General features: G+C 39.0%; 1 protein-coding gene across 2 annotated transcripts in view; it reads left to right on the forward strand.

Annotated features, from left to right (window-relative positions):
• Positions 1-14652, forward strand: part of LOC6577455 — a 40571-nt gene that overhangs the window by 2302 nt on the left and 23617 nt on the right. For both annotated transcript variants that reach the window (XM_015165678.3, XM_002003386.4), the window contains exon 2: positions 901-1343. The gene's annotated coding sequence lies outside the window, so the exon portion shown is untranslated. The remainder of the gene's footprint in view (positions 1-900; positions 1344-14652) is intronic.

The following is a 14652-nucleotide window of genomic DNA, read 5'->3' on the forward strand; positions in this document are numbered from 1 at the left end:
AGCGTAAGTTGAAGAAAAATGTCAGAGACGTGCCTCGTATGCAAATATCTGTCTGTGTGCAAAACGCAGACTAATAAGTGAAAAAGGAGACCAACAAAAAACAAGAAAGAGATAGAGAAAGAGAAAAAGGGGCGAGGCATAAACAAATATAAAAAATAGAAAAAACAAAACCGGGACGAGGTTATGAGACTACGAGATTACGACAAAGCCAGAAGCCACATCCATAGCCCTGGTGTGAGGCCAACTGAAGGGAAGTCCTTCAAGCGCTCGAGCCTGGCCTTACGTACAGGAAGCAGCCGCGCCCTCCCAGGAGGCTGTCAGGATGCTGTGTCTATGAGTGAAGCGGGCCAAGTGTGGGGGGCGCCAGCGCGTTTGACCTCGAGGCACAAATGAGTGCAGATACTAAAGCTGAACAAGCTGCTAATCCAAAAATGTGTTCCCACCATTTGCCCATCCATAATTCAGCAGATTTCCATGTGCCAAGATCAACAAATATGTTTCATAAACTTAACAATAATTTTTTTTTCTCGAGTTTTATTGCAATAACAACAACGACAACGAGCGAATTGCCGGCAATCTTTCAAAATTTCAATTGTTTGTGTGTCTATGTGTGTGTGTCTGTATGTGTGTGTATATGTGTTGGAAAAATGAAACAAATTTCATTGCATAATTCATTGCGCATTTTACTGGGTAAACGGGCTCGTTACGGTGGGCGTGGCAAGAAAGCCGTCTGCTATTTCGTATGGTCATAAATCTTCAGACATATGGGCTGTCATTGCCATAACGATTGGGGCCAAGAGACAAAGGTCAGGGTGTCCGCTCAACGAGCTGCAAAAAAATGCGTATTAAAAATATTTTTATTGTTGCCTCTCTTTGTTTTCACGCTCGACATTTTGCCAGTTAAACAAATATAAACAATAAACCTGACAAAAGCCTATAAACAATTTAAGGCCAAAAATCCCGCAATGCAATTTAACCGAATTGTTGAAAGGGTTAAAACGAAATTCATTTCAATTCGCATTCGCATTCGCGTTCACGCGCTGTCAAGTGACTAAAACAATAAACGTCATAAAAAAAAAAAACACGAAAATTCAACGCTAAAATAACGACAACAACAACAACATCAGCAATTGCTAATATCAAAGCAGCAGCAACAACAATCAGCAAAACATCAACAAGAGCTGTAATAATAAACGTGAGCACCAGAGAGACCGAAACAGAGAGACCGAGACGGAGAGAGACGAGGAGAGACACTGAGGTGAAGGAAGAGCAAGTGTAACGATTGGCAACAATTTTACGAGTCGCTAGCTACTTTTTACAACGAATTTTCATTATTGCACAAGGTAAGCTTTTCCTTTTTCTTCCAGTTTATCGTTCATTCCTTTTTCTTTTCTTTTTTTGCCTTTGTCACTCAGCTGCAGTTTATTGGGTTTAAGCATTTGTCGGACCTTAAGCATTGCACAAATCCAATTGGATTTTGTAAAGTTACAAGAGCAGCGGAAAAGTTCAACATTTGTTTGCATTCTGTTCGGCACAGACAACCGTTAAAAGTTTAATCAAAGCACCAAATCCCAAACAAATCGCAAAAACAAAACAATTTTTTCTCATCTTCAAAAGAAGCTACAGTGCATTCATAAAATTATATTGTAACTAGCTACAAAGATAACTAAAAACAAAAAAACAAAAAACTTACGAAACAATATATACATGATATTTCGGATTTTTTTAATTACTCAATGCGAATCTCTTGCAATAAGGCTTAGTGGAAAATCCATAGCTTAAATGGGATTTTATAGCAAAACAGAAATTACAATTAGCCAAATTTAGTCCATGACATTGCCTAATGGATCATAAAAACTGTAAAAAAAAAAAAAAATTTTACTGATGGTTTTACGATACATATTTTTGTTATGATTCTATCTTGAGGATTATTTAATATATCCAACTTTGTTAATAAATATAAATTGACCAGCCCTTCGCCCTGGCCATCCAATTTCATTGATCTATATGATTATATTTCAAACCTACTAAATATCTGGGGGTAATTTAGTCCATGAGTGAATTTATTGTTAATATACTAATTATAAAAAATTTGATCAAGTTGCCAAAGGGAAAACTAATTTAAAAAAAAAATTTTTTAAATATAAGAAAAATAAAAATAAAAATGAAAAGAAAACATAAACCATTTTTGATAGGTATTTTATATATTGAATGAATATATCTATGGAATATTGATGCTATGCTGTAGCGCATATAAGAACGAAATACTTGTATTAAGCATTTGCAATACTCAGCAAATACAATCTAACCAGAGCCTTGCTTAATGTAAGCCTTTCTCAAGTTGCCTATTCTATTTGCCCATTTCTAGTTGGCTATGCAAAAACGTTGCTAGTTCTCGCTCTAACTCCAAACCACTTGTCAATATGCCACCGCCCTTCGCATTTCCCAAGCGCATGCTAGGCACATCTTCATTATCATGCACTTTATGTAAAGTATGCTTCTTAATTATAGGGTTGCACTTCAACCTCAATCGGTCTGGCCACATAATTAAGCGAACTTTGCACTCAAAAAAAAAAAAAAAAAAAAAAAAAAACGAAAAAAACAAAACCTTGCCTCTCCCCTCTACTACTCCACCACTTGATTTGGCTTCCAAGTGCAAAGCACATGTCCAATATGCTGGCTCATATCATCTTTCAGCTCATGTGGTTCGGGCGGCGCTTTCGGAAAACGCTGACAGACCCCCCGTTGACTCTCACTCACAAAAAATTCCACATAAAAAAAAAGTAGGAGAATGAGAAAAAAATTTGTTCAAGTTACTATTCAAACGCTTTTCAGCAGCTGCCGCACCAAAATCCCTTTTTAATTTTTCATGGCTGCCCGGCCCCCCTTCGTTCCTGTTGCTGCACTTCATTCACTCAAAGTCAGCGCAAACAAAAAGCTAGAGCGTGGGTGGGAGAGAGGGGGTCATGCAGGACACACACACATACACATACACACACACACACAAACACTTACACACAATGCATATGCATACAGCTGGGGGTCTGCACAGCATATTTAACCCATTGCAAACACATTTGCATGCACTCAACTCGAGCTCCAGCTGTGGAGCTCAGGGGCTATGGAGTTTGTGGCCTCTCGTCTATTGCCTAACGTCTAACATCTAACAGCTAACAGCTAAGAGCTAGCGTCTCGCATCTAACGTCTCATGTCTCACATCTCGACTTGCGTCCATTTTACATTCCCAAATTCAAATTCTCATATGCTAAGCGTGAAAAATGACTTGCGCTGGGGTCAACCGGCAGCCTCCCTTTTCGCACCTCCGCCCGTCCCGGACTGGCAAAATATTTGCATAGTAAATGGTTTTATTATTAACTGTGTAAACTTTTATTTTTGGAGCCAGCTTTCGACTTGGCCCCTCCCCCTCTTGACAGTATGCCCGCAATTTTCATAAAATGTTTTAACAAACTTGTTAAAATATTTGCCAAGTCGCTGGGGCTAAGATAATTTTCAATGGCCAGCGGTCAGTTTTGAGTGCGCAATAAAAATACAAATAGTTGCGCTGATGATGGGCTCAACCATACCCTGTAGTGCGCCTTCAGTCCAGTGTCAGTTATGGTCAGGAAGTAATTTCTAATCAGATGATGCGAGTTGAAAAGTTTTACTTTTATTGTTTGCAAATTGCCATAAAAACGAATATAGTTTTGATGGGCTACGACATGCCCTGCAAAAGTCGTGTATTAATTGCTTAAGCTTTAGCATGGCAAAAGGTGTAAAGAGCTTAAATGATTATGCGAGTTGCTTGGTATATAAAAGTTGATTAACTGTGACATACCCTATAAACTTAATTGAACTCATTATCATATTTTTGATGAGGTTGATTTGCATTAGCTTATTAATCGTGTTGCACACTTTACGTTCATATCAATATTTTTATGTTAACATTTATATATATAACCGATGATCTGCGTTATATATTTTTTCAATAACATTAAACTTGAGTAATTTAATTATTAATTTAAAAACCGCTCCTTAGTCATTAGACGCAGTTTACTTCAGTCCCGATGTGACAGACTCTCTCATATGATTCCCCTTGCCCCAGTTCCTTTCCATTTCTTCACTAGCTCGTTAGCACCTACACCAACCCCTTCCCCTGACTGACTTGACTTTAGCACTGGGTATAATCAATTAAATCTTTCGCACGCTTTTAATTAAAATTTCCCTTGAGTCACATAATGAAGTTAACTCCTTTTATGCATATATACATATGTATGTATATATGTATGTATGTTTACAAATGTATAAGTTTATTTTTTTACGGCAGCCGCGAGACACTATGGCGCTGTGGCGTAAATTTGCCTTTTTAGCCACGCCCACCTCGGCTGTTGCCACTCACGTAAATAAAGCGCGAAATTTAAAGCTTAAATATCATTAAAATGGTTTTATTGCCACGTTGATGCACGCGCGGGGTGCTGCATTTGGGGTTGCTGTGGCGCTTCAGTGGAAGTGGGAGTGGGAGTAGGAGTGGGGCTTGGGTAGCTCGAGCGGGTTAACTGCAGCTTCCATTTCGCTACACATTTATTTTCTCGCCCATAGTTTCAATTTGGAGCTGGAGCTGGCGCTGCGGGTGTCAATTTCATTGCGCGCTTTGAAGTTCCCGCAAAGCAAAAGAAATATAGTATAGCGCGGGGGGTGGAGTGGTTCAGTCGTTGGGGCTGCTGAAGTTTGGCGGGTTGCACAATGTGCCATGACACAATTGAAATCGATAGCAGACAAGCCATAAAGCATGAGTATGCTAAAAAACCAGATGAGAAAAAAACTATGGGGCGTATTTTGGAGACATTTCACAAGCCAAACTATATTCAGAGAAAACCGAAAAAAGCAGAGAAATGAAAAGCCACAAAATATATCGAAAATATATATGTATATCTGAGCTGGTTGAATGTGGTCGATCGGGAAATACCTAGAAACTATTGACTATTAATATTTGATACTTAAAAGAGTATGATATAGAACTCGGATGGTATTTTTATAGGTATCTATATATAACCATTGGCAACTTTTTGAGAGTTTTACAAATATTGAAATTTTTAATTTGTTGTATAATAAAAATATGTATTAAACTTCAAATCTGTAGGTTTAGTTTGATCACAATATCACCTCATATACCGTAATTAAACTACATAAAATAAATACCTAATAAATAAGTATATATTTCATGCCTCCAGTAGCGCATTCTATTACTTGATAAAACATTTAACCCGCTTCAACAAGTCTTAGTGAACCAAAGAGAAAGAAAAAAAAGAAAAAAAAAATGACAAATCGAATAAAATTGGCTCAAACTCAATTTGCGGCCATTTGGTTTTTTGGCTGTCCGTTGCTATTTTTATAACTTGGGCGTCGCAGCTGGCCAATAATTTTTGTTTTAAGTTGCCAGCTTTTTTGGCGGCTGCCACGCACAGCAGGAGCAGCAGCACCAGCAGGAGCCGTAAAACTCCTTTGTGTGGAAGCTGGCAGTCTACTCTAGGGCTTTCGTTGACGTTGGCCTCGGTGTGTGCTTTGGGGTAGCCGTCTATGCGGAAAATTACACTAAAATAGACACAAAATGATATTTGTGTTGCGTTTGCCATTGAATAATAGGCAAATGCCAGAACCAGGCAGCGTTCAGTTCTTGCCAATTTTGTGACGTCACAGGCTGAAAGCAAACAGAGAGTCTACAGTAATTGTCGCTGCTCCGAAAGTCTCTATTGACCTGCTCTAATTCGACAGAGCTTACTAAGCATGTTTTTCTCTGACTTATAAAGCATTAAAATCTTGGTAAAATTGTCTTTGATAAATTGATTTTTGTGAGTGAAATGTTGCGGAACTAAAAATGTATTCAAATAAAATTGACTTTTTAGAAATTAAATTCATTTTCGTATTTACAGAGAATATGAATTCTATTCAGGCTCAGCGAATTATATGAATTCTATTCAAGCTGAGATGTTCATAGTTTAATAATAGATGCAGCGTTTTCAAAATTTCTATACTAAAAGGAGAAATTGAGATATTTTGAAAATTGCTACAGCAGAGTTGTTTCCCATAATATTTGTAGAACTTTTTCTTGCAGCTTAATTTAATTTAAGGCAAAATAATCTTAGAATTCATATTTGCTCAGAGCAGGTTGCTAGAGAAGCCCAACAGCTGCATAAAAATAACCATATATTTGTCTTTGTATACTCTTAGAATATTTGTTCTCCTAGACCTAATGAATATTGATCACTTTATACATGTTTGATATTCTCTCTTACTGTCATATAACAAACCATAGCACAGATTCCACAGCTTCAATATTCTCATCATTCCATATTCATTATTATCTATTAATGAAATCCCAGTCATTACTAGACTCTCTCTACTACTACAATATATCTCCCTCTGTCTCTCTTTCTCATTTCACATTGTGCAACCTCACGCTATCTCCCTCTCACTTTCTATCTCTCTCTCACAGCTTGTCCATTTTAAAAACTCACACTGGGTATATTGAAGACCCATTTAAACATTGTTCAGCCAGTGACGGACTTATTCGCTGCCATTTTGTAAAGCTTTTCGATGTGACAGTTAATTTTACAGTGACTGATGTCAGGAAACGCACACACGCACACATGAAAATTGTATTAAAAATTGCAAAAAAAAAAAAAAAAAAAAAACAAACGAAGAGAGGAAAAAAAAATTAAAGGCCAAGCACATTTGGCATATAAAAATAAAGAAAGAGGCAAGTAAAGGCAGCTTAAATTAAAGTGAGAGAGGCAAAGGGATAGATAAAGAGCAAGGGAGATGCAGATAGAGAGAGAGAGAGAGAGAGAGAGAGAGAGAGAGAGAGAGAGAGAAATAAAAGGAAGAAGAGAGAGAGAGAGAGAGTTGCAGCGAAAAGTTTGTTGGGTTTAATTGTTTTGAGAGTAAAAAGTGCAGGCAGTTGGGAGGATTTGTTGTTTTAAATGTTGTTTCCACTTGTCTGCAGCAACAGAAACAGCAGTGAGAACAACAGAACAACGAGAAGAAGAAGAAGAAGCTGCAGCAGCAGCAGCAGAGCGACTGCAACAATCAAGAGTAAATATAAATATAAATGCAGTAAAGTTGTTGAGCCTGGAACGAGGAGACAGGCCACTTATGCATGTCCTGTTGGCACCACACAAAGGCCCAAAGGACAGCCCAGCAACGGCAGCAGCGGCAACGGCAGCTGACAGAACCTGTCGAGCCCAAGACGAGAGCAGGAGACAAAGCAAACGCTAGTGAGTGCATATAATCTGAGGCTCATCATCTGCAGTTGTCTGCCTGCTGCCTGCCTGCTGCCTGCCTGCTGCCTGCCTGCTGCCAGTGAGGTGAATGCTTGGGGGAGGGCGGGCTAAGGAGTACAAATCCCAGCCAAGACATATGCATACATCCTTGCACGTGTGTCCTGGTCCTGGGCCTGGTCCTCGCCTCTGCCTGGCGAAAAACAATGCAATTCTTCCACACTTTTTGCCAGCTCGCTCGTTTGTAAGCAAAAGTCCTTTAGCACAAATTTTTGTGTATGCCAACGCATAAAAAGCACAACATGTCCTTTGCCCCTCTCTCGCCCTCTCGCTCTCTCTCTCTCTCTCTCTCTCACTCAGTCTGTTTGTCTTGCTGTAGATAGTAGTTAAAGTTGAATACGTGCGAGCTGTCTCTAGTTCAAACTCATATGCAAATAGAAGCAGACAAAATGCGTTTCCGCATTAATGCATTTTGTTTTGGCCAGCAGAGGGCTTAGGACATCCAAGTGGATATTAGTTGTCATACAGATCACAACTGACACTTCATTCTTTCTAGTTGGTTATGCATAAGACAAGCTCTCACCATAATCCCAAAGCAAATAGGGACAACAACAAAATCCAAATTCATATTTATATATTATTCTGGGGTAATGTATATGGATGTTTAAATATATATATTTAAATTCCCATTACAAATCATTTTGAATAATATATGCAATCCAGATGTATTTCACTTTGTATAAAAACCTTTTGGCTAGCTAATTAAATCCGGATATATTATAAACTATAAAAATTATTCTAGACTATCATATATCTAGCTTTAGGAAGTTGTGTAAAATTGATGTGGTAAGAAATATACGAGTCTAATAAAGGTAAAAAGACAATACTTTAATCTGCTTTTCAGATTTTCAAATATAGTCGATTTTAGCTGATTTTTGACATATAATATAATAATTTTTAGGGGAAATTTCAAGGCATCTAGGCTGACCAAGCAAATGAGAAATTGGTTTCGAAAATTGCTATAGTTTCTATAGTTTCAATAAAAACCCCAATCATCCGATTCATTTTATTAACTTATTGACATTAGCTAAAATTTGCTACAGAGCAAGTTAGGTTAGTTAAATTATTTTACATTTAAATTTAATGATCCAATTATGCCCTGCTACAATATACAGCTCATGTTTCTCTTTAGTCCTAAGCTGCTTAAACATTTAGACTACTCACACACACACATACACACTCAGTTCAATTAGCGCTCTCTCTCAGAATTGATTGTCATGTGTTCGCTCGTTCGTTCGTTCGTTCGTTCCGGACAAGAGTTTCAGCTCGTTTCAGTCTGCCACGTAATCAACTTTAATTTTTGTCAGACGCTTGTCAGCTGAGGCAATTCTCCCGCCTCTTTTGACTCGCATGTATGTAGTTATCTTAACTAAGTCACACACACATGCACATACACAGGTTGTGCGTGTTATTTGCCTAGCTGTTGCTGCCTTAAGTAGGGCAGAGGGAGGCAGCTATCATCTGGGCTAGAACCTTTTGCCAAGCTCTGCGCCGCGTTCGTCATTTTGAATATCTAACCGCATCTTTACTAATGCATGTGCCCAAAACACGCTTCTATGTGTGTGTGTGTGTGTGTGTGTGTCATGCAGGCCACAGGCACAGCCTTAGTTTCAGGCTACAGTCGCTGTTGCCTTCCAATTAAGCAAAAATATAAAACGCTGTCAAGGACAAATGTGCATTTTAATTAAATTTTGTAGCCCAGCTCGCTTACACGCTTACACGCTCTCTCTCTCTCTCTCTCTCTCTCTCTCTCTCACTTTCTTAGTGTCTCGCTCTGTGCCATTTCACTTGTCTGCTTGTAGCCAGTTTCTCAAGCCACTTTTGATTTAAAAGACGCCTTCGTTGCGCCTGCAACAGAATGTCAAGTATACGCAATGCTGCCCGGTTGCCCGGTTGCCCGGCTGCCTCGTCGCTCGGCCTTGCTGTCATAAATCACTTGAGTCGCCTGCGAAATGTGCGTCTCGCTGCTGCCCTGGGGGCGTGGCAATAATGTGTAACTGCACAAAACGCCCAAGGACCACATAAAATGCCAACGTGCAAAATTTTAGCCAAAAATGCCAAAACGACAACAGCAAAAAACAAAAGAAAGAAAGATTTCTTGCTTTTGAGGCTGTTGTTGTTGTTGTTGTTGTTGGAAGAGGTTGGATGGCAGCGATAAAGCGTGCCAAGTAAAAGATACATATTAATTGTTGTGCAGTTTGTTCGTTTGTGTGTGTGTGTGTGTGCGTGTGCTGAAATGCTAAACAGCAAAAGTTCGTGTTCTGTCTGCTGCTGTTGGTCGTAGTCCCTAACAAATGGCCGTAGCTCCTAATCCGCAAGGAATATGGCAACACAGAGCCAAATAGCAGACGGCTACGTAAAGTAAACCAAGCCAAACCGAGCCAAACCAAACCAAACTCAACCAAACCCAACCAAACCAAGCCCAAGCACACCAGCAACCCAAAAAACCAAAGAACTAAACTAACAAGCGCAATGGGCGACTCTAGCAAGCGCTGTCTGAGCAGCAGCTTCTAAGGCAGCTTCCCTTTGGTCAGAGGCGTCGTCGACTGGGATATTGAATTCAATTAACTTGAAGGAAAGTGAAAGTGGGTTCAAATTGGAAAAAGAGCAGCTAAAGCTTAAGAGAACGTTTTTAATTTTATTATTAGTATATTTTATTATTAGTATTCTTATTATACATTATTAGTATTAAATTTTTTAATTTTGATAAATTTATGTAAGCAAGAACAAAATACTGATTAAAATTTAATGTATATAGACATTATGACATTTTCTTTCATATATACAAATTTAAATATAATTACCTAAAATTAATATGTGTATAAAAAATAAATAAATTGATTTGAAATTATTATAGAAAATTAATTAAAAATTATAATGATTATAATTACAGTAGAATCAGGTTAAATTCATTCCGTATATAGATTTAAAATTATTATTAACATTAAAAAATAATTTAGAATTTTTTTTTTATGTTTCTAGAGATTTTTTTCTTTTAAATAAAAATTAATTGAAATAAATTTCATTTAATTTAAATAAAAATTTTATTTTTTTTTTTTATGTTTATAAGACAAAAACAAACTGAATTAAACCAATTCGAGCTCTGCATCAATTTATTAAATATTTTTCTTGTGTTATTTTCCACTGTCGTAATTAAAAAAGGTTTATTTATTTTGAATTAAAAAAGACATAAAGAAAAGAAGAAAAATTTTCAGTTTCTCTATATTTTATACTTTGTTTGTTCTCCATACTTTGCTAGCAAACTCTTAGTTCATATACTATATCTTAGTCTCACATTTCTTTCAATTTAAAATCCAAGCACTCAAGTTTTCTCTCTCTCTCTCTCTCGCTGCCATTCTCATTTTCGTTTGCCACTCTTTACTCTGGCGAATGTCACTTCAATTGCCATTTAGCTGGCATCGTAGCCCCCTTCCGCGCATGAGCTGCCAACGTCTCTGGCTGCAGACGTGCCTTCCGCTGTGTCAACCGAAATGTTGTCTTGCTGAATTATGCCACGACGCACTTAATCATTTGCGTTTTCTTCTGCAGCATCCGAAAAGTTTTTGCATGCCAACGGTTTTCCCTACGCTCGTTGTTAGTTGCAACATTTTTGTTTGTTTGTTTTTTTGGACATTGGCAAGTTTTGGCGTCTGCTGCAGCGCTAAAGACCGCAAAGAGCATGAGTCGCTCTTGCTGCGTGTCCTTGTCAACTATCTACATCTGTCTCTTTCTCTCTCTCTCTCTCTCTCTCTCTGTCCCACTGCCTGTCTGTGGGTCAACATTTCAGCTGGCAACCACAATGAGCCACTTGAGAAAACTTTTGCTAGTGCGATGAATTTAACTAAGAACTTTTAACGTTTGGCGCTGCGGTTGCTACAGACGTGAGAGTCCGTCGACCCGGCCCGCTATCCGCTACCCTCCATCTACCGTCCACCGTGCCACCTTACACTCGTTACGCCCACACTCGTGGGTCACCTCACAGTGAGTCAATAGTGGGCACACGGCATACGGCACAAGGCAGGAAAACCTACCGCAACAAGCTGGAGTTGCGAGCGTGTGTTTGTGTTTTATTTGTTTGGCATGCGGGTCGTATGATTAATATTAAAGTTGCCACAGAGTGAAAATTAAGCTGGGCGCCGGCGACAAGCAGCATAAGTTTGCCCAGCGAATGGTGGGTGGTGGGTGGCAGCCACGTCTTTGAAGCGATAGTCCCTTCAGGGGGTCGAGCAGGAGGCGACTTTTGCCAACGTTTAAATCAGATAAACATTTTCGTGCTGTTGTTGTTGTTGTTATTGTTGTTTTTGTGCTTACGAAAGTTGGGGGCGTGGTGTCGTGGCATTTGCTGGTGTTATAAACCTGCAGGCGGCAACTTAATTTCTTTTTTGTTATTTACTTTCTTTGTTGTTTTGAGTTGAGTTTTTCTCTCGCCCGTCCGAAAACTGAAGCTCAAATAAACAAGAAATTTGCTTTCGATGTTGTTGCTGTTGCTTTTGTTTTTGTTTTTGTTGCTCTTCTTCTGCACATGTGTGTTCTGGTTGTTGATACTGTTGCTGGTCTAAAAATAAACGCAATTCTTGTGAAAATCCCTGACAGTCACTTCCACGTTTCATGTTTCACGTTCCACACACACACACACACGAACTGTATGCCCGTGGTCCAATGCGGCGTATGAGTGATTTGTTTCACATCATAAATCTGTGTGTGTGCGAGTGAGCGTGTTTGCGTGCCATTCTGCCCGCGATTGTGTGTGTGTTCGTGTTCTTATTTATTCATAAGCGCATTTTGTTCTGCAATAATTTCGTATATATATTATTTTTTTTAACATCAGCAAATAAATATGCATGTTGGGGTGGAGCAAAACAAAGCGAAATTGTGCTTAAATATCGGAATTCTTTGTAACTGCGGCTTACTCACACATCCCCAAATGGCACATGCTACTCACTCTAAAAGCTTCGATGCTCTCGAGTGTGCGCAAGCAAACAAATAATGCCAAAATTGTGACTTTGTATGCGCCTTAAATTCATTCAATCGTATCATTGCGTAATTTAGGCCTGAGGTGCTCAATTGATTCAAGGATTTCATGGATTAAATATGAGATGTTGAGAGAAAAATAATAATAATAATAACAATATAATAATAATAAAATAAAAAAAAATAAAAATTAAATAAATAAAAAATTGAAAGTGATTAAATTTTTAAATAATATATAAATGTTTTATAAATTACATTTATTATTATTAATAATATTTATACTTATGCTTTATTTATTTTAATTTAACTAACGATTATTAATATTGTGCTTTTTTATTGTTTCATATAAGTGAAATTTAATTCAGTTTTATCACAGAGAATTTTTATTTACAATATTAATACAATCTTTTTTTTTCAATTTTCAATTTCCCCAAAAATTCCATTTGCACTTGAAACAATGTTTTTTATGGCATTCAACTCATTCGCATCGAGTGGAATAAAAGTTACTTTGGAGTTCGACATCTGTTGTTGAGTCGTAAAAAATCCATTGCCTACTTATTGGGGCATTCATCATTTGACAGTTTACAACATGCTGCACGCTGGCAAATCCTTTGCACCGCAACACTATAACTTTCGCTCCAGCTCGATCAGCCCCAGCCGATTCCCAGCTGAACCCAATCCAACCGAACCCAGCCCAACCAATCTGTCGACCGTCACGCTGTCATAACGCAAGCGATTCAACAATTTCCACTCATTGCGCTCAGTCAATTGCCAACCATATTTCAATTTTATTTTATTATCGCAATACACGACAGAGTTGTATCAAAAGGATACACAGATACGGAGCCAGTGTGCATCCTTTGGCTTAACATTGTATTAAAGGCACAGCCCGACAATCGCCTGGACAGTAGCCTTTGCTGTTGCCAAGGCATCCACTGCTGTTCCGGCTGTGGCGACTGCTGCTTCGGCTGCTGCGACTGGCTTTTAAGCCAGCTGAGAAAAAAGTTATTGATAGTTACGGCACGCCCACACGCACAGCCAGTCCCTCCGCACCTTGCCCCTTGCGCAAACATTTTGATTTGACCAAAAATCTCGTTTACTCGTGCCCTCTCTCTGTCTTTCTCGCACACACACACACGCACACGCGCGCTGTCTCGCTCTGTTGTCTCTGCATGCAATACAGGAATTTTGCATAATTTATTAGGAATATTTAATAAAAAATACCACAAGGCAAACACTGAGAGGCTGAAAAGGGAATTGCGGATGAGTGGCCGGCGAGCAAGCGTGCAGGAGCGAGCGAGACGGCACGAGTAGTTTTGGCGGCGAATTGTATAGCGCTTTGCCCGCTTGGCCGCTTGCCATTCCAAATGGCAGCCGCTTGGCAAATTTTATGCTTCGTTAGCTTCTGTTCGCTGTGCTCCCAGCGCCCAGCTCCCAGCTAACAGTTCCCATTTCCAGTTGCCAGTTGCCAGCTTCCTCGCTCCTCGCCTGTTTCCCCCTCTCTACGTTCTCTTTTGTGCCACTCGTGTGCAGCAAAATGCGTTGAGCTACATTTATGCTTTGTTTTTTCTTTTTTCTTCATTTACACACACATACACAGCTGCACACACTCTCAACATGCTTGCATTTGCAATGTAGATTCATTTTTGTGAATTTATGGTGGAAAAACTCACACGCCGTGCAAGAGGGCAAGGTCTGCCTGGGCTGAGCATTCAAGGAGTACTCAGGGGTAAACCCAATGCAAGCTGAGCTCCCCTTGCTGTATACTCTATATGCCATTTACGTAGGGAATGGACGTGATTAGAATTAGTTCAAGTGGGAGAGAGATAGAGGGAAGAGATAGAGAAAGAGACCTTCAAGTGTAAAATAAGTCGAGTTTTATGTTCGTTTACATTGTATTGACTTAAAATGTGCAGATTATATGATTCTTGTTTCCTTATTGAGTTCCCTTGGACAGTTGCCGATTTATTAAAGACATTTCTCTTCATAAAACACCGTTAAACACCAAGCAAGTACTGTCAGTGAGGGCATTCATAGGTCGACTCTGTTGTTAAGCCTTCTCTCATATTCTCTTTCATTCTATAGTTTCTTGCTGTTGTTATTGTTGCTAAAACTTTACGCATTCATTTTCATGGCTTCGCAAGAAGGTGTAGCTGTGTGTGTGTGTGTGTGTGTGTGTGTGTGTGGGTGTGTGTTTGTGTTAGTAAGCCTTTTAACATAAATCATTGACAGTGGTAGTCCTCCCCTGCCTCGACCCGCCATCACCAGCTCACACGCCATCACATCAGCTCAGCGTCAGGTCCTTTGGCATTGATTTGATTTGAAATAGTTGAAGCATAAACTGACA

The sequence above is a fragment of the Drosophila mojavensis genome, unplaced genomic scaffold (assembly GCF_018153725.1).
Source record: "Drosophila mojavensis isolate 15081-1352.22 unplaced genomic scaffold, ASM1815372v1 contig_36, whole genome shotgun sequence".
NCBI lineage: Eukaryota > Metazoa > Arthropoda > Insecta > Diptera > Drosophilidae > Drosophila > Drosophila mojavensis.